Here is a 21,771-nt window from a genome sequence, read left to right as displayed (position 1 = left end):
GATGTGACATCACACAGTGGGAGGAGCAACTTCATTTCCTCTCACGGTGCGCCGGGGCAAGATGGCCGCCAGTCACATCCTTATTGGGCTCCTTGATCGCTTGGGGGGGCCTGGTATAAGGGGCAACGTTGGGGGGGGGGGACCCCCTTCCATCACCCGGAAAAGTAAAGCCTTCCGGATTATTTCTACATGAAAGTAAAAAAACACAAAAAAATGTATCTGGGATCATGGCTGTAACCTCAACCGAGACCCGGTATAACCGCTTCCCTGCCACGCCGCAGATATACAGGGTCCAAGGGGGGAGGGGAATCCCACAGGATATATATATACATGGAGCAAGGGGGGAGGGTAATCTCACAGTATATATATATACATGGACCAAGGGGGAGGGGAATCTCACAGGATATATATATACATGGACCAAGGGGGGAGGGTAATCTCACAGTATATATATACATGGACCAAGGGGGAGGGGAATCTCACAGTATATATATATACATGGACCAAGGGGGAGGGGAATCTCACAGTATATATATACATGGACCAAGGGGGAGGGGAATCTCACAGTATATACAGTTGCAAGAAAAAGTATGTGAACCCCTTGGGATTACGTGGAGTTTTGCATGAATTGGGCATAAAATGTGCTCTGAACGTCATCTAAGTCACAACAATAGAAGAACACAGTCTGCTGAACATAATACTACACAAACATTAGATGTTGCCATGGTTTAATTGCACATAACATGTAAACATTCACAGTGCAGTGAGGAAAAAGTATGTGAACCTTTGGACTTAATAACTGGTTGACCCTCCTTTGGCAGCAATAACCTCAACCAAACGTTTCCTGTAGTTGCAGATCAGACCTGCACAACGATCTGGAGTCATTTTGGACCACTCCTCTTCACAAAACTGTTTCAGTGTAGCAATATTCTTGGGATGTCTGGTGTGAATCGCTCTCTTAAGGTCATGCCACAGCATTTCAATGGGGTTGAGGTCAGGACTCTGACTGGGCCACTCCAGAAGGCGTATTCTGTGCTGTTGCAGCCATTGTTTTGTTGAATTCCTTGTATGCTTTGGGTCATTGTCCTGTTGCATCACCCATCCTCTGCGGAGCATCAGTTGGCAGACAGATGGTCGTACGTTTTCCTGCAAAATGTCTTGATAAACTCTGGAATTCATTTTCCCATCAATGACAACAATCCGTCCAGGCCCTGAGGCAGCAAAGCAGCCCCAAACCATGATGCTCCCTCCGCCATGTTTCACAGTGGGGATGAGGTTTTGATGTTGGTGTGCTGTGCCTTTTTTTCTCCACACATAGTGTTGTGTGTTCTTCCCAAACAACTCAATCTTGGTTTCATCTGTCCACAGTATATTCTGCCAGTAGTGCTGTGGAACATCCAGGTGCTCTTTTGCAAACTTCAAACGTGCTGCAATCTTCTTTTTGGACAGCGATGGCTTCCTCCGTGGTGTCCTCCCATGTACTCCATTCTTGTTTAATGTTTTCCTTATTGTAGATGTGGCAACAAAAATGTTAGCATGTGCCAGAGATTTCTGTAGGTCTTTAGCTGACACTCTGGGATTCTTCTTTTCCTCATGCAGCATTCTGTGCTGTGCTCTTGCAGTCATTTTTACAGGACGACCACGCCTAGGGAGAGTAGCAACAGTGCTAAACTTTCTCCATTTGTAGACAGTCTGTCTTACCGTGGACACAGGAACATCAAGGCTCAAGGAGATACTTTTGTAACCCTTTCCAGCTTCATGCAAGTCAACAATTCTTGATGGTAGGTCTTCTGAGAGCTCTTTTCTGCGAGGCATGGTTCACATCAGACAGTGCTTCTTGAAATCAGTAAGCCCAAAACAGGTGTGTGTTTTTTAAGGGCAGGACAGCTGTCAGCAACACATCCAATATCATCACACTGATTGGAGTCAAGGTTGGCTCACTCCTGGCTCCAATTAGCTCTGGGAGAAGTCATTAAGCTAGGGCCTCACATACTTTTTCCTCCCTGCACTGTGAATGTTTACATGTTATGTGCAATTAAACCATGGCAACATCTAATGTTTGTGTAGTATTATGTTCAGCAGACTGTGTTCTTCTATTGTTGTGACTTAGATGACGTTCAGAGCACATTTTATGCCCAATTCATGCAAAACTCCACGTAATCCCAAGGGGTTCACATACTTTTTCTTGCAACTGTATATATATACATGGACCAAGGGGGAGGGGAATCTCACAGTATATATATACATGGACCAAGGGGGAGGGGAATCTCACAGTATATATATATACATGGACCAAGGGGGAGGGGAATCTGACAGTATATATATACATGGACCAAGGGGGGAGGGGAATCTCACAGTATATATATACATGGACCAAGGGGGAGGGGAATCTCACAGTATATATATACATGGACCAAGGGGGGAGGGGAATCTCACAGTATATATATACATGGACCAAGGGGGGAGGGGAATCTCACAGTATATATATACATGGACCAAGGGGGGAGGGGAATCTCACAGTATATATATACATGGACCAAGGGGGAGGGGAATCTCACAGTATATATATATACATGGACCAAGGGGGAGGGGAATCTCACAGTATATATATACATGGACCAAGGGGGGAGGGGAATCTCACAGTATATATATACATGGACCAAGGGGGAGGGGAATCTCACAGTATATATATACATGGACCAAGGGGGGAGGGGAATCTCACAGTATATATATACATGGACCAAGGGGGGAGGGGAATCTCACAGTATATATATACATGGACCAAGGGGAAGGGGAATCTCACAGTATATATACACATGGACCAAGGGGGGCGGGGAATCTCACAGTATATATATATATATATATATATACACATGGACCAAGGGGGGCGGGGAATCTCACAGTATATAAATACATGGACCAAGGGGGGAGGGGAACCTCACAGTATATATATACATGGACCAAGGGGGAGGGGAATCTCACAGTATATATATATATATATATATATATATATATATACAGTCAGGTCCATAAATATTGGGACATCGACACAATTCTAACATTTTTGGCTCTATACACCACAAAGGATTTGAAATGAAACGAACAAGATGTGCTTTAACTGCAGACTGTCAGCTTTAATTTGAGGGTATTTACATCCAAATCAGGTGAACGGTGTAGGAATTACAACAGCTTGCATATGTGCCTCCCACTTGTTAAGGGACCAAAAGTAATGGGACAATTGGCTTCTCAGCTGTTCCATGGCCAGGTGTGTGTTATTCCCTCATTATCCCAATTACAATGAGCAGATAAAAGGTCCAGAGTTCATTTCAAGTGTGCTATTTGCATTTGGAATCTGTTGCTGTCAACTCTCAAGATGAGATCCAAAGAGCTGTCACTATCAGTGAAGCCATCATTAGGCTGAAAAAACAAAACAAACCCATCAGAGAGATAGCAAAAACATTAGGCGTGGCCAAAACAACTGTTTGGAACATTCTTAAAAAGAAGGAACGCACCGGTGAGCTCAGCAACACCAAAAGACCCGGAAGACCACGGAAAACAACTGTGGTGGATGAGCGAAGAATTCTTTCCCTGGTGAAGAAAACACCCTTCACAACAGTTGGCCAGATCAAGAACACCCTCCAGGAGGTAGGTGTATGTGTGTCAAAGTCACCAATCAGGAGAAGACTTCACCAGAGTGACTACAGAGGGTTCACCACAAGATGGAAACCATTGGTGAGCCTCAAAAACAGGAAGGCCAGATTAGAGTTTGCCAAACGACATGTAAAAAAGCCTTCACAGTTCTGGAACAACATCCTATGGACAGATGAGACCGACATCAACTTGTACCAGAGTGATGGGAAGAGAAGAGTATGGAGAAGGAACTGCTCATGATCCTCAGCATACCACCTCATCAGTGATCATGGTGGTGGTAGTGTCATGGCGTGGGCATGTATGGCTGCCAATGGAACTGCTTCTCTTGTATTTATTGATGATGTGACGGCTGACAGAAGCAGCCGGATGAATTGTGAAGAGTTTCGGGAATATTATCGGCTCATATTCAGCCAAATGCTTCACAACTCATTGGACGCTTCACAGTGCAGATGGACAATGACCCAAAGCAGACTGCAAAAGACACCAAAGAAGTGGAATGTTCTGCAATGGCCAAGTCCATCACCTGACCTGAATCCGATTGAGCATTTCACTTGCTGAAGACAAAACTGAAGGGAAAATGCCCCAAGAACAAGCAGGAACTGAAGACAGTTGCAGTAGAGGCCTGGCAGAGCATCACCAGGGATGACACCCAGCGTCTGGGGATGTCTATGCGTTCCACACTTCAGGCTGTCATTGACTGCAAAGGATTTGTAAACAAGTATTAAAAAGTGAAAGTTTGATTTATGATTATTATTCTGTCCCATTAGTTTTGGTCCCTTAACAAGTGGAAGGCACATATGCAAACTGTTGTAATTCCTACACCGTTCACCTGATTTGGATGTAAATACCCTCAAATTAATGCTGACAGTCTGCAGTTAAAGCACATCTTGTTCGTTTCATTTCAAATCCATTGTGGTGTATAGAGCCGAAAATGTTAGAATTGTGTCCATGTCCCAATATTTATGGACCTGACTGTATATACATGGACCAAGGGGGGAGGGGAATCTCACAGTATATATATATATATATATATGGACCAAGGGGGAGGGGAATCTCACAGTATATATATATACATGGACCAAGGGGGAGGGGAATCTCACAGTATATATATATACATGGACCAAGGGGGAGGGGAATCTCACAGTATATATATATATTGTCACAGTGCAGGGCCCTGTCACGGGATAAAGGCAGGTAGAGGTGGTCTGGTGATGGGCACAGGGTCTGCACATGTGCGAAGTGCAGAACCACGGAGTGTAGGTTGTGAGTGGAGAATACTGCTGTGGCAGTTTTCTCCAGATTTGGATATTGCTGGAATGGGGCTCCGTGGTCTGGAGATTTCACAGTGCCTTGGGAGGGAAGGAATCTCCAATCCAGTGTCCACCATTTGAAGTCAACCAGCAGGGTTTGGGCCCCGGTGCTCAGAGCCCATATAATGAGGGTTTGCTGAGAGTTACAAGGGGGAAGTGGAGTGGCTGACATTGAGTGGCTCTGTGTGAGCCAAAGCTGTGTGCGGTCCAAGGATTCGTGGGCTGTGTGCGGTCCAAGCACTTGTGGGCTGTGTGCGGTCCAAGCACTTGTGGGCTGTGTGCGGTCCAAGGACTCGGGGGCTGTGTGCGGTCCAAGGACTCGGGGGCTGTGTGCGGTCCAAGGACTCGTGGGCTGTGTGCGGTCCAAGGACTCGGGGGCTGTGTGCGGTCCAAGGACTCGGGGGCTGTGTGCGGTCCAAGGACTCGTGGGCTACGTGCGGTCCAAGGACTCGTGGGCTGCATGCGGTCCAAGGACTCGTGGGCTACGTGCGGTCCAAGGACTCCTGGGCTGCGTGCGGTCCAAGGACTCGTGGGCTGCGTGCGGTCCAAGGACTCGTGGGCTGCGTGCGGTCCAAGGACTCGTGGGCTGCGTGCGGTCCAAGGACTCGTGGGCTGCGTGCGGTCCAAGGACTCGTGGGCTGCGTGCGGTCCAAGGACTCGTGGGCTACGTGCGGTCCAAGGACTCGGGGGCTGCGTGCGGTCCAAGGACTCGGGGGCTGTGTGCGGTCCAAGGACTCGGGGGCTACGTGCGGTCCAAGGACTCGTGGGCTACGTGCGGTCCAAGGACTCGTGGGCTGCGTGCGGTCCAAGGACTCGGGGGCTGTGTGCGGTCCAAGGACTCGGGGGCTGTGTGCGGTCCAAGGACTCGGGGGCTGTGTGCGGTCCAAGGACTCGTGGGCTACGTGCGGTCCAAGGACTCGTGGGCTGCGTGCGGTCCAAGGACTCGTGGGCTGCGTGCGGTCCAAGGACTCGTGGGCTGCGTGCGGTCCAAGGACTTGTGGGCTGTGTGCGGTCCAAGGACTCGGGGGCTGTGTGCGGTCCAAGGACTTGTGGGCTGTGTGCGGTCCAAGGACTCGGGGGCTGTGTGCGGTCCAAGGACTTGTGGGCTGTGTGCGGTCCAAGGACTCGGGGGCTGCGTGCGGTCCAAGGACTCGGGGGCTGTGTGCGGTCCAAGGACTCGGGGGCTGTGTGCGGTCCAAGGACTCGGGGGCTGTGTGCGGTCCAAGGACTCGGGGGCTGTGTGCGGTCCAAGGACTCGGGGGCTGTGTGCGGTCCAAGGACTCGGGGGCTGTGTGCGGTCCAAGGACTCGGGGGCTGTGTGCGGTCCAAGGACTCGGGGGCTGTGTGCAGTCCAAGGACTCGGGGGCTGTGTGCGGTCCAAGGACTCGGGGGCTGTGTGCGGTCCAAGGACTCGTGGGCTATGTGTGTTGGAGGGCTTCACCAAGGAGAGGGGGACGTCAGACTAGCTGTGTGCGAGAGCCATATGTTGGAAAGAGTCTGCAGGAGACGGACATAAGCCTGAAGTGGAAGGCTAGTGGAAAATTGTATATGTGAGCCAGAAGGCTGATCTTTGTTGCGTTTGTTTGCTGGCGGATACCCCGGCGTGGGAAACATTTTTGTTGAACTTTTTTCTTTTAAATAAAATTGGGCAAAAAGGACCTTAAAGAAGCGAGTTGCTGTGTGCTTCACCAAGAAGAGCTCTACCCTTCTGAAGTGAGTTCCCACAATATATATATATAGACCAAGGGGGGAGGGTAATCTCACAGTATATATGAGGGGTGTGTCCTGTATACAGTATATATGAGGGGTGTGTCCTGTATACAGTATAAGGGGTGTGTCCTGTATACAGTATATATGAGGGGTGTGTCCTGTATACAGTATATATGTGGGGTGTGTCCTGTATACAGTATATATGTGGGGTGTGTCCTGTATACAGTATATATGAGGGGTGTGTCCTGTATACAGTATATATGTGGGGTGTGTCCTGTATACAGTATATATATGGGGTGTGTCCTGTATGCAGTATATATATGTGGGGTGTGTCCTGTATACAGTATATATGTGGGGTGTGCCCTGTATACAGTATATATGAGGGGTGTGTCCTGTATACAGTATATATGTGGGGTGTGTCCTGTATACAGTATATATGTGGGGTGTGTCCTGTATACAGAATATATGTGGGGTGTGTCCTGTATACGGTATATATGTGGGGTGTGTCCTGTATACGGTATATATGTGGGGTGTGTCCTGTATACAGTATATATGTGGGGTGTGTCCTGTATACAGTATATATGTGGGGTGTGTCCTGTATACAGTATATATGTGGGGTGTGTCCTGTATACAGAATATATGTGGGGTGTGTCCTGTATACGGTATATATGTGGGGTGTGTCTTGTATACAGTATATATGTGGGGTGTGTCCTGTATACAGTATATATGTGGGGTGTGTCCTCTATACAGTATATATGTGGGGTGTGTCCTCTATACAGTATATATGAGGGGTGTGTCCTGTATACAGTATATATGAGGGGTGTGTCCTGTATACAGTATATATGAGGGGTGTGTCCTGTATACAGTATATATGTGGGGTGTGTCCTGTATACAGAATATATGTGGGGTGTGTCCTGTATACGGTATATATGTGGGGTGTGTCCTGTATACAGTATATATATGTGGGGTGTGTCTTGTATACAGTATATATGTGGGGTGTGTCCTCTATACAGTATATATGTGGGGTGTGTCCTTGTCATGGAAATTTTGTATTGTTGGTCGAACTTTAAATGTGTCATATATTCGTGTTATTCATATGTCTCTGGTGTGTATAATTAAAGCTCTGAAGGCTGCAATTGGGCCATGCGCATGTACAATGTATGTATTACAGTACTCAGCTTGGTAATGGATGAGATGGCAGATCTGCGCTTATAGAGCGGCGTGTATACCACCACAGCATTCGATGCGAATGCTGCTGTCAGTAGACCGTGGGCCTGTATCCACATATCAGCAGCATAGTACCACGTGGGCTTCATAACGCAAAGCGCCAAGCGGTGTGAACTCCGCGTGTAGGCTTATGCATATCTTACAACCCATTACTAATCTGAACTGTATCTTGGATGGATGTGTTTTAATAAAGATCGTATCGGGCCCATCCAGGTACAGACTGATATTTTTAGGAGATGCTTGTGCAGAGAATTTACATACCAATAGAAGCTAGTAGGACAGGAAATATGACCTCAGATGGCTCATGGGGGGGAAGGGGAGGAAGTCTGCTGACCTCAGAAGACTCATGGGGGAGGACCAGTGATAGATAATAGGAAAGGCTATGCTCCAATTGGAATGTACATCCTGTGTATAGGCAATCCCCATTGCATTGTTCGGTGGGAGGGGATTGACTTTATTCATGTGGGGGGCATGTGTGTATTTTTAATAAAACAGAGAGCTGGGTCTAAAATCAGCCCTTATGTGGATTGCAACCAGCCTTAGAGTGTCGTGTGATCATTCTAGGGTAACGGAGCTCCAATCACCCACATTTCAACAGAACCAAAGTATTTGGATGGGCAGGAATCGTGTAGTTTAGCTGCAGTCGTGGTAAGCGAGATTCGCACAGCTTTATGGGGGATTTCTGCGCATCCAACTGCGAGTACTCACGGTAAGGAGAAATTCGTTAAAGCGAATTTCCAAGACAGTCCTGTATACAGTATATATGTGAGGTGTGTCCTGTATACGGTATATATGTGAGGTGTATCCTGTATACGGTATATATGTGCGGTGTGTCCTGTATACAGTATATATGTGGGGTGTGTCCTGTATACAGTATATATGTGGGGTGTGTCCTGTATACGGTATATATGTGGGGTGTGTCCTGTATACGGTATATATGTGGGGTGTGTCCTGTATACGGTATATATGTGGGGTGTGTCCTGTATACGGTATATATGAGGGGTGTGTCCTGTATACGGTATATATGTGGGGTGTGTCCTGTATACGGTATATATGTGCGGTGTGTCCTGTATACGGTATATATGTGAGGTGTGTCCTGTATACAGTATATATGTGGGGTGTGTCCTGTATACAGTATATATGTGAGGTGTGTCCTGTATACAGTATATATGTGGGGTGTGTCCTGTATACAGTATAAGGGGTGTGTCCTGTATACTGTATATATGTGGGGTGTGTCCTGTATACGGTATATATGTGGGGTGTGTCCTGTATACAGTATAAGGGGTGTGTCCTGTATACAGTATATATGTGAGGTGTGTCCTGAATACAGTATATATGTGGGGTGTGTCCTGTATACAGTATATATGTGGGGTGTGTCCTGTATACAGTATATATGTGAGGTGTGTCCTGTATACAGTATATATGTGGGGTGTGTCCTGTATACAGTATAAGGGGTGTGTCCTGTATACTGTATATATGTGGGGTGTGTCCTGTATACAGTATATATGAGGGGTGTGTCCTGTATACAGTATATATGTGGGGTGTGTCCTGTATACGGTATATATGTGAGGTGTGTCCTGTATACAGTATATATGTGGGGTGTGTCCTGTATACAGTATAAGGGGTGTGTCCTGTATACAGTATATACGTGGGGTGTGTCCTGTATACAGTATATATGTGAGGTGTGTCCTGTATACAGTATATATGTGGGGTGTGTCCTGTATACGGTATATATGAGGGGTGTGTCCTGTATACAGTATATATGTGAGGTGTGTCCTGTATACGGTATATATGTGGGGTGTGTCCTGTATACAGTATATATGTGGGGTGTGTCCTGTATACAGTATATATGTGAGGTGTGTCCTGTATACAGAATATATGTGGGGTGTGTCCTGTATACAGTATATATGTGGGGTGTGTCCTGTATACGGTATATATGTGGGGTGTGTCCTGTTTACGGTATATATGAGGGGTGTGTCCTGTATATGGTATGAGGGGTGTGTCCTGTATACAGTATATATGTGGGGTGTGTCCTGTATACAGTATATATGAGGGGTGTGTCCTGTATACAGTATATATGTGGGGTGTGTCCTGTATACAGAATATATGTGGGATGTGTTCTGTATACAGTATATATGAGGGGTGTGTCCTGTATACGGTATATATGTGGGGTGTGTCCTGTATACAGTATATATGTGGGGTGTGTCCTGTATACAGTATATATGAGGGGTGTGTCCTGTATACGGTATATATGTGGGGTGTGTCCTGTATACAGTATATATGTGAGGTGTGTCCTGTATACGGTATATATGTGAGGTGTGTCCTGTATACAGTATATATGAGGGGTGTGTCCTGTATACGGTATATATGTGGGGTGTGTCCTATATACGGTATATATGTGGGGTGTGTCCTATATACGGTATATACAGTTGCAAGAAAAAGTATGTGAACCCCTTGGGATTACGTGGAGTTTTGCATGAATTGGGCATAAAATGTGCTCTGAATGTCATCTAAGTCACAACAATAGAAGAACACAGTCTGCTGAACATAATACTACACAAACATTAGATGTTGCCATGGTTTAATTGCACATAACATGTAAACATTCACAGTGCAGGGAGGAAAAAGTATGTGAGGCCCTAGCTTAATGACTTCTCCCAGAGCTGATTGGAGCCAGGAGTGAGCCAACCTTGACTCCAATCAGTGTGATGATATTGGATGTGTTGCTGACACCCGTTTTGGGTTTACTGGTTTCAAGAAGCACTGTCTGATGTGAACCATGCCTCACAGAAAAGAGCTCTCAGAAGACCTACGATCAAGAATTGTTGACTTGCATGAAGCTGGAAAGGGTTACAAAAGTATCTCCTTGAGCCTTGATGTTCATGTGTCCACGGTAAGACAGACTGTCTACAAATGGAGAAAGTTTAGCACTGTTGCTACTCTCCCTAGGCGTGGTCGTCCTTTAAAAATGACTGCAAGAGCACAGCGCAGAATGCTGCATGAGGTAAAGAAGAATCCCAGAGTGTCAGCTAAAGACCTACAGAAATCTCTGGCACATGCTAACAGTTTTGTTGACACATCTACAATAAGGAAAACATTAAACAAGAATGGAGTACATGGGAGGACACCACGGAGGAAGCCATTGCTGTCCAAAAAGAAGATTGCAGCACGTTTGAAGTTTGCAAAAGAGCACCTGGATGTTCCACAGCACTACTGGCAGAATATACTGTGGACAGATGAAACCAAGATTGAGTTGTTTGGGAAGAACACACAACACTATGTGTGGAGAAAAAAAGGCCCAGCACACCAACATCAAAACCTCATCCCCACTGTGAAACATGGCGGAGGGAGCATCATGGTTTGGGGCTGCTTTGCTGCCTCAGGGCCTGGACGGATTGTTGGCATTGATGGGAAAATGAATTCCAGAGTCTATCAAGACATTTTGCAGGAAAATGTACGACCATCTGTCTGCCAACTGAAGCTCTGCAGAGGATGGGTGATGCAACAGGACAATGACTCAAAGCATACAAGTCATTCAACAAAACAATGGCTGCAACAGCACAGAATACGCCTTCTGGAGTGGCCCAGTCCTGACCTCAACCCCATTGAAATGCTGTGGCATGACCTTAAGAGAGCGATTCACACCAGACATCCCAAGAATATTGCTACACTGAAACAGATTTGTGAAGAGGAGTGGTCCAAAATGACTCCAGATCGTTGTGCAGGTCTGATCTGCAACTACAGGAAACGTTTGGTTGAGGTTATTGCTGCCAAAGGAGGGTCAACCAGTTATTAAGTCCAAAGGTTCACATACTTTTTCCTCCCTGCACTGTGAATGTTTACATGTTATGTGCAATTAAACCATGGCAACATCTAATGTTTGTGTAGTATTATGTTCAGCAGACTGTGTTCTTCTATTGTTGTGACTTAGATGACGTTCAGAGCACATTTTATGCCCAATTCATGCAAAACTCCACGTAATCCCAAGGGGTTCACATACTTTTTCTTTCAACTGTATGTGCGGTGTGTCCTGTATACGGTATATATGTGCGGTGTGTCCTGTATACGGTATATATGTGGGGTGTGTCCTGTATACGGTATATATGTGGGGTGTGTCCTGTATACGGTATATATGTGGGGTGTGTCCTGTATACGGTATATATGTGGGGTGTGTCCTGTATACGGTATATATGTGGGGTGTGTCCTGTATACGGTATATATGTGGGGTGTGTCCTGTATACGGTATATATGTGGGGTGTGTCCTGTATACAGTATATATGTGGGGTGTGTCCTGTATACAGTATATATGTGGGGTGTGTCCTGTATAAGGTATATATGTGGGGTGTGTCCTGTATACGGTATATATGTGGGGTGTGTCCTCTATACGGTATATATGTGGGGTGTGTCCTGTATACGGTATATATGTGCGGTGTGTCCTGTATACGGTATATATGTGACGTGTGTCCTGTATACGGTATATATGTGGGGTGTGTCCTGTATACGGTATATATGTGGGGTGTGTCCTGTATACAGTATATATATGTGGGGTGTGTCCTGTATACAGTATATATGTGGGGGGTGTCCTGTATACTATATATATGTGGGGTGTGTCCTGTATACAGTATATATAGGGGGGGTGTCCTGTATACTATATATACGTGTGGTGTGTCCTGTATACTATATATATGTGGGGTGTGTCCTGTATACAGTATATATATGGGGGGTGTCCTGTATACTATATATATGTGGGGTGTGTCCTGTATACTATATATATGTGGGGTGTGTCCTGTATACAGTATATATATGGGGTGTGTCCTGTATACTATATATATGTGGGGTGTGTCCTGTATACGGTATATATGTGGGGTGTGTCCTGTATACAGTATATATATGGGGGGTGTCCTGTATACTATATATATGTGGGGTGTGTCCTGTATACGGTATATATGTGGGGTGTGTCCTGTATACAGTATATATGTGGGGTGTGTCCTGTATACAGAATATATGAGGGGTGTGTCCTGTATACGGTATATATGAGGGGTGTGTCCTGTATACAGTATATATATGTGGGGTGTGTCCTGTATACAGTATATATATGGGGTGTCCTGTATACAGTATATATGTGTGGTGTGTCCTGTATACGGTATATATGTGGGGTGTGTCCTGTATACGGTATATATGTGGGGTGTGTCCTGTATACGGTATATATGTGGGGTGTGTCCTGTATACAGTATATATATGTGGGGTGTGTCCTGTATACAGTATATATATGGGGGGTGTCCTGTATACTATATATATGTGGGGTGTGTCCTGTATACAGTATATATATGAGGGGTGTGTCCTGTATACAGTATATATATGGGGGGTGTCCTGTATACTATATATATGTGTGGTGTGTCCTGTATACTATATATATGTGGGGTGTGTCCTGTATACAGTATATATGTGGGGTGTGTCCTGTATACAGTATATATGGGGGGTGTCCTGTATACTATATATATATGGGGGGTGTCCTGTATACTATATATATGTGCGGTGTGTCAGATGTATATAGCGCTTTGTATATAGAAGTAGGGTGTATATTGGATATGGGGGGGCCCATGCTCAGTGTTGGACTAATGAATACAAAGCCTGCTGGGATTGGCTGGGTTGTGACATCAGCCCACCTCTCTGACTCAGCCAATCCAAGCAGCCTTTGTATTCATTAGTAGAATACATCGCTTGCTGTGATTGGCCCAGTGTATACTGTATGTAGCTGCAACTACCGTACATACACACATCCAGCGGGCTGATTACAGTCGGGACGTACCGCTACGTTTTGAACCCGCTTGGCTCAGCGCAGAATCCTGTATATACGGCACATCCAGCGGGCTGACAGATTCATCTCTCACAGGGACATTTGTTTTCAGCCAGCTTGGCTCAGCGCGGTGTTCTGTATGGACATTACTGCATTCAGCCAGCCTGACCCAAACAAACTCAAGGGTCACATTTTATACCCCGCGTATCAGACCACCCCCAATTTTTGGGGTATATTTTCAAGTATAACAAGTAGTCTTATACGCCAGAAAATATATATATTTTTATTTGTAGGTGAGAAGCAAATACAATGAAACGTAGATTTCTCATACATTATAACCAATGACGGTACAATAAATCCCCCCTCCGGCCCCCCTCCAGTCTTGCACAGTAGAAGCGCGGAGCGGGGATTTATAGAAGAATACATTTATATATTGAACGTCGTTACGTCTGCAGACAAATATTGATTGGATCATGAAGTCCGTTCACAGGTGGGGTTCGCTGTTCATAGGGAAGGAAGTTCTTTTACTAACCATGTAAAGGCTCTTTCAGTAACAAGCCGTTTACATCTCCAAGTATAAAAGAACATTGTATAGGTTTCCAGAGCCGGGAATCCTCTGACATACACATGGGCAGATCTCTGCACACAGCCAGAGGAAGGGCTCTTTATACCCGCTTTGTCCTCTAACAGTGATCACCGTTGGATCTCTTTTCAGAGGGCAATTGACAGGCAGCTGGGAGATGAGAAGTCACCTTCTCACTAAGTGATATAATCCTGTAAAGTCCCCGCCCCCGAGCAGCAACCACATGCATTGTACATGGATGCAGGGCAGTTGTGACGGGTCCCATTCACACTCAGCAGTACCGATGGCAAATGTGACAGAGGGTATCATCTCTGCTGCATCCGCAAAGCATGTGTACAGCCCCTTCCATCCAAGCAGTCTGGGGGGTGGTAAAACCATGACCCACACCCCCATGGCTGATATACTTGGAAGGGGAGGAAGGACATTCAGGACAGGTTTTTGGGTTTCCTAACCTGCTTGATTATATTGTTCACCCCCTTCATTCCCCAAAGCAGCTGTCTGGGAGGGGTCTGGGGCTCCCCATTGACATGAGAAGTTTTCAGAGGGCATCCATGGACGCCCCCCCCCCCCCCCAGCGCGATCTTTGATCGCTGTGTCCTTCAGCCACAGCTGATCATATGTCCAGGAAAGGGCCAATCAGAGCAGCCTTTTACCATGTGGTCAGCTGTGCCCAATCACAGCTGATCAGTGTAAATCAGAAATGCTGGATATCGGCAGTCCTCTCCTCCCGCTCACAGCACATGAGGAGAGGAGAGCTGGGAAGCGGCATTTCTCAGAGGGGACAAATACACTGATTATCAGGGCACTAATTATCAGTGTAGCCCCATCAGTGCCCATCAGTGCTGGCTATCAGTGCCCATCAGTGCTAGCGGTCAGTGACCATCAGTACAGGCTATCAGTGCCCATCAGTGATGGCTATCAGTACCCATCAGTGCTAGTGCTCACTGCCCATCAGTGCTTTGTATGGGTGCCCATCAGTGCTGGCTATCAGTGCCCATCAGTGCTAGTGGTCACTGCCCATCAGTGCTTTGTATGGGTGCCCATCAGTGATGGCTATCAGTACCCATCAGTGCTAGTGGTCAGTGCCCATCAGTGCTGGCTATCAGTGCCCATCAGTGCTAGCGGTCAGTGACCATCAGTACAGGCTATCAGTGCCCATTAGTGATGGCTATCAGTACCCATCAGTGCTAGTGCTCACTGCCCATCAGTGCTTTGTATGGGTGCCCATCAGTGATGGCTATCAGTGCCCATCAGTGCTAGTGGTCAGTGACCATCAGTGCTGGCTATCAGTGCCCATCAGTGATGGCTATCAGTACCCATCAGTGCTAGTGGTCACTGCCCATCAGTGCTTTGTATGGGTGCCCATCAGTGCTGGCTATCAGTGCCCATCAGTGATGGCTATCAGTACCCAACAGTGCTAGTGGTCAGTGCTCATCAGTACATTGCTTATCAGTGATGAATTTCATTGTCCATCATTGATGCCTGTCTGTACCCATCAGTGCTATCTATCAGTGCCCATCAGTGCTGCCTATCAGTGCCACATATTGGAGAAGTCTCATCAGTGCCTCATCAATATCCATCATTGCTGACTATCAGTGCCCATCAGTGCTGGCTGTCAGTGCCCATCAGTGCTGGTTGTCAGTGCCGCCTCATCAGTGAGGGAGAAAAATCACCTATTTACAAAACTTTATAACAGAAACTAAACAAAAATGTGTTTTTTTCAAAATGTTTGGTCTTTCATCGTTTGTTTAACATAAATTAACCCCCCCTCCCCCCCCCCCCCAGTGCTGATTAAATACCAACAAAAGAAATCTCTGTTTGTCTAAAAAAAAAGATATAAATTTAGTTTGGATGCAATGTTGCATGACCGTGCGATTGTCATTCAAAGTGTGACATCTGGCCTGGGCAGGAAGGGGGTAAAAGTGCCCGGTAGGCAAGTGGTTGATGTCACTTTAAAGCGGAATTTCCCCTTTTTGGTGGAGTTGCGCTTTAGTAAAAGGTCTGCATGCTGCATTATTTCCTCTATAACTCGCTGGCTTTAGATCTGTAAGTGTATGGTAATCCTTCCCTTCCTAACCAAACCGTTTATACAAAAAGAGCCGCACAGGAGGCGGGGCTATAAAGAGAACCTGTTACAAAGTGACAGCTTTTCCCTTTCCCTGAATACTTGAGGCAGAATGAAGCAGAAGACTGAAATCAGGGACTTACATCTCCTCCGCTGTCCTTCATCCCGATGATGTCTGGGGGCGGAGCCAAAGTAACTACGGCGCCCGCAGGTAAGTGCACCCCAGTACTGGCGGGCACGCTGGACGAGATGACGGCGACTGGAGAGGCATCAGCAACCTGGAGGAGAATGTGCAAAATTGTATAACAGAACAAAGAAAAGGGTTTGGTTTTTTTTCCCCAATCTTTTTAGCACAAAAAGAAAACAACCCAGTGGGGGCTCATTGGTGGATGTGAGGAGGAAAGTCTCATTGATGGAGGTGGGGAGGGAAGTCTCATTGGTGGATGTGAGGAGGAAAGTCTCATTGATGGAGGTGGGGAGGGAAGTCTCATTGATGGAGGTGGGGAGGGAAGTCTCATTGATGGAGGTGGGGAGGGAAGTCTGGCCTGTTTAGCCAAATCCAAAAACTGACAGGTGGACCTGATTGGAACGGTTATGTGAAAGAGGCCAGAACCAATCACATGGGCAAAAACCACCACAAATTCTATCTATTCCTATTGGTTCCCTCTGATGCTCCTCCATCTCCCAGCCTGAGCTCTGCTGTACAGGAGATGAGGATTCATTGATGTTCTTTTCATACCTGGAGTCCAGCTTCAAAGGAGAATCTATGTCAGGGATCTCCTCGATCCCTGCCGCGATGGTCCCGGCGCAGGCGCAGTACACCGCCCTGTGCAGGGACACGGGCACTAGGTCCGGGCCGGCCGCGGCGTTCGAGTTCGCGCATGCGCAGTAGAAGCCGCGGCCGCCCGCTGGGCACCAATGGCAGCGCAGGGCGGGATATTTAAATGGCCCTGAGCTGTCATTCAGTGCCTTCTGGTCTTTCCTGCAACCTGTATCCTGTGAACCTGTACCCTGTAAGTTATTGACCCGGATTGTACCTGACCTTGCTGTTTTCTCCTATTCTGACCCTTGCTTTGCCTGACCTCTCTCCTGAATGCCCCCTATTGGATTTGACCTGCTGTTGCTGACCTGGCGTGTCACCCGACCATTCTATGCCCGCTGCCTTGTACCTTGCCACCCTCTCTGTTACCGACCCGGCCCGTCTGACCCTGCTCATCCATCCATCCATCCCGTGCAGTGGGGTCTTCTGACCTCCTCACATCAGACTCTTCCCCGTGGGAGCCCCTTGCGCATACTACTACCACTGACGGACGCACCCAGTAGTCACGACCTGGTCTCAGGGAGCTCCAAGTCCATCCCCACCATCAGGGGCCCTGGTGAACAAGCACCCTGGGACTTAGACTCTGTGCACTGGGGACGCCTATTCAGTGGAGTGCTAGTAGTACCGCCGGGCGGTCCCTTACAGTACCAGAAGGCCATGACTGAGTCTAGAGGAGGTCCCTCGCCGCTGGAGATCTGCAGGCACCTGTCCAATTTGACACAGACCGTATCGGCCCTGCAGGATAGATGTCAGCGGATTGAAACTCAATTCCAGACCTGCACTATATCCGCTCCCGCCCCACAGGCCGCGGTCCCCACACCTCCAGCCGTAGCAGCCCCTGTGCTGGTGTCTGGGGCATCCGCACCACTCCCGGCGGCCGACCCCCGAGTACCCTTACCGGAACGTTTCCACGGGGACCGCACACGTTTCAGATCATTCCGCGAGTCCTGCCTCCTCTATTTTGAGCTACAACCCCGAACCTTCGTGACTGAATCCGTGAAGGTGGGGTTCGTCATCTCCCTCCTGCAGGGTGAAACCCAAGACTGGGCCCATCGATTACGGGGAAAAAATGACCCTCACCTTAGTTCGGTTGACAGTTTTTTTGATGCTATGGCCATCCTTTATGATGACCCGCAGCGGGCAGCTTCTGCTGAAGCTACTCTGTACACGCTCCGGCAAGGCCGTCGAGCGGCGGAGGAGTACGCATCTGAATTTAGGCGGTGGATGGGGGATACTCACTGGAACGAGTTCGCACTCCTGCATCAGTTCCGTGTTGGCCTATCAGATGGCCTGAAAGACGAGCTCGCCCGGGTGGAGGTACCTGAGACTTTAGAGGACCTAATAGCACTGACCATTAAAATTGACCGTAGACTGCGGGAACGCAGGTTTGAGAGGTCCGGCCAGGGTCATGAAAATCCCTGGGGATCATTTCAGGGTCCCAGTCAAACACCTAGGCCAATCATCCAAAACCGGCCACCTGGAGACAACCCCGAACCCATGCAGCTCGGCCTGGCACGGCCTAAACTATCCCCAGAGGAACATCTGCGCAGACGATCCCAGAACCTGTGCCTCTATTGTGGCGAAGCTGGTCATATGGCGCGTTCCTGCCCGCAGAAACTGAGTAAGTGCACCTCTTCTTCCTTATCCATTGGCAATGTTGGTCCATCCCAATACTTAGTGGTGCCCCTTTCCTTTCAGCTTCCAGAAAGGACCGTGGAAGTATCGGCCATAATTGACTCTGGGGCATGCAGCTGCTTCGTGGATATTAATTTTGCTCACCAGCAGGGTATTCCCCTTCAATTGAAACAGAAGGGGTTCAATATTTATTTGGCCGACGGTTCCCGAATAAAATCGGGGGTAGTGAACCAGGAAACCCCCTCCATCACCACTGTCATTGCCGGCCAGCACCAGGAACTCCTCCGCCTGGATGCTATAGCTTCACCCCTCTTCCCAGTCATTCTGGGGCTCCCATGGTTACGGGCCCATAACCCCCAGATTGACTGGGAGACCGGAGTAATCACGTTCCCTTCCCCATACTGTCGGATATACTGCCGCACTTCGGGCCCGGGGGCCCCCCAAATCCTCCTGTGCTCTGAGGGGGAAGCGGAACTAAAACAAGTAATCCCTGCGGTCTACCATGGGTTTCTAGATGTGTTCAGCAAACGGGGAGCTGATACTCTACCCCCCCCACCGCCCTTATGACTGCCCCATTGACCTGTTACCCGGCTCAGAAATTCCTTTTGGGCGAATCTTCCCCCTATCAGAGCCCGAATTGGGGGCCCTAAAGGAATATATCGAGGACAGCCTCCAGAAGGGGTTCATCCGCCACTCCACTTCACCGGCGGGGGCGGGAATCTTCTTTGTTGAAAAGAAGGACAAAACCTTAAGGCCATGTATCGATTACAGGGAATTGAACAGGTTCACGATAAAAAACCGTTACCCACTACCGTTAGTACCTGAGCTGTTCCAAAGTTTAAAGTCAGCAGTGGTTTTTACCAAGCTGGATCTGAGGGGGGCGTACAACTTGATTCGCATAAGGGAGGGGGACGAGTGGAAGACGGCCTTCCGCACCCGCTTCGGTCATTTTGAATATCTGGTCATGCCGTTCGGGTTGTGCAATGCTCCGGCCACGTTTCAACACTTTGTAAATGATATTTTTAGGGACTTTCTGGATGTCTTTGTGATCATTTATTTAGACGACATTCTGATTTTCTCCCCGTCTTTGGGGGAACACAGAATACATGTAGCAAAAGTATTGGGGCGGTTGCGGCAGCATGGGTTGTACGCCAAGGCAGAAAAATGTTGTTTTGAACAATCCAGCATTGCCTTCTTGGGCCTGATTATCTCCACCGCGGGGGTCGCGATGGATCCCCAGAAGGTCGCTGCAATACTGGATTGGCCTGAACCCACAGACAGGAAAGGCGACCAACGATTCATCGGCTTTGCAAATTTTTACCGGAAGTTCATCAAGAACTTCTCGGGTCTGGTCTCCCCCATTACTCAGCTAACCAAGCTGGGAACCCGATTCAGATGGACACCAGAAGCGCAGGGAGCTTTCGAAGTCTTAAAGAAGCTGTTCACTTCGGCACCCATTTTGGGTCACCCAGACGCCGCTCTGCCCTATATCTTGGAGGTAGATGCATCGGAGAATGCGGTAGGCTCCATCCTCTCCCAACAAAAAGGCACCAAGGAACTGCTCCACCCGGTAGCGTTCTTCTCACGGAAGCTGACCCCAGCGGAGAGGAACTATGATATCGGTGATCGAGAGCTACTAGCGATCAAAACGGCGTTAGAGGAATGGAGGTACCTGCTGGAAGGTGCGCTGCACCCCATCTTAATATTTACTGACCACAAGAACTTAGAGTATCTGAGAACTGCCAAGCGTCTACGCCCGCGACAGGCGAGATGGGCACTATTCTTTTCGAGATTCAACTTCCACATTACGAACCGGCCGGGATCAAAGAATACTAAGCCGGATGCGTTATCACGGATGTACGAAGACGCCAAGGAGACCCCAGTACCTGACACCATCCTGTCCTCGGGTAACTTCTTGGTCCTTCAGTCGGACCTTCGTTCCAGGCTAATGGAGGCATCCACAAACTTCTCTACCCCAGGCGGAGGGCCGCTCCGGAACAAGGGGGGACTCCTATGGAGGGAAGATCGAATTGTGGTGCCGGAAGAAGCCCGAACCCTGGTCTTGGGGCATTGCCACGACCACCCAATGGCGGGGCACTTTGGCCCAGAAAAGACCCTGGAACTTCTACGACGCTCATTCTGGTGGCCAGACATGGCTAAGGATTGTAAGGGCTATGTCAGGTCCTGTGTCACCTGCCAGAAGAACAAGCCATCAAGAAACAAGGTTTGGGGTCTGCTGCGACCCTTACCTATTCCTGAACGGCCTTGGCAAAAGATCTCACTAGACTTTATAGTCGAGCTTCCGCCATCCCGAGACCACACGGCAATCCTGGTAGTCGTGGACCGCTTGTCCAAGATGGCCCACTTCATCCCGTTGAAGAAAACCCCCTCGGCAGCCGAGACCGCGCGAGTCTTCATTCGTGAGGTAGTCAGGTTGCATGGGGTCCCCGAAGACATTGTCTCGGACCGAGGGGTCCAGTTCACATCCAGATTCTGGAGAGCACTGTGCAAAGCCCTGGACATCAAATTATCTCTCTCCTCTGCGTTCCACCCTCAAACTAACGGTCAAACCGAACGGACCAATCAGACCTTAGAGCAATACTTAAGATGCTATACCTCGTTTACTCAAGATGACTGGCTGCCACTTCTTCCTTTAGCGGAATTTGCGTATAACAACGCCCGCCACTCAGCAACAGGGCAGTCCCCGTTCTTTGCCAACTATGGCTTTCACCCAGTCTTCCTCCCGGATTTGGTGTCGGAATGCCCAGTACCAGCAACACAAGATGTGGTAACGTTCTTCGCTGCGAACAATAAGAAGCTTCAAGTGGCCATCAGTCGGGCCCAGGAAGACTACAGGAAAGCATTCAACAGGAAACGGAGAGGAGATCTGGTATTGTGGCCTGGGGAGAAGGTTTGGCTGGCGACGTCCAATTTAAAGATGCTTTGCCCGTCAAAGAAATTGGGACCCAAATT

At 48.1% G+C, this 21,771-nt stretch overlaps 1 long non-coding RNA gene across 1 annotated transcript in view; it reads right to left on the bottom strand.

Annotated features, from left to right (window-relative positions):
• Positions 1-21,771, bottom strand: part of LOC149431411 (uncharacterized) — a 67,182-nt gene that overhangs the window by 7,461 nt on the left and 37,950 nt on the right. Inside the window, exon 6 of the long non-coding RNA XR_016309274.1 lies at positions 16,487-16,621. This is a non-coding gene — a long non-coding RNA (uncharacterized LOC149431411). The remainder of the gene's footprint in view (positions 1-16,486; positions 16,622-21,771) is intronic.

Source organism: Staurois parvus, unplaced genomic scaffold (assembly GCF_062004578.1).
Source record: "Staurois parvus isolate SC_StPar_1 unplaced genomic scaffold, SC_StPar_1.0 ptg002277l, whole genome shotgun sequence".
Lineage (NCBI taxonomy): Eukaryota > Metazoa > Chordata > Amphibia > Anura > Ranidae > Staurois > Staurois parvus.
Note: the sequence above shows the minus strand (reverse complement) of the source record. Positions and strands in the feature narration are given on the sequence as shown.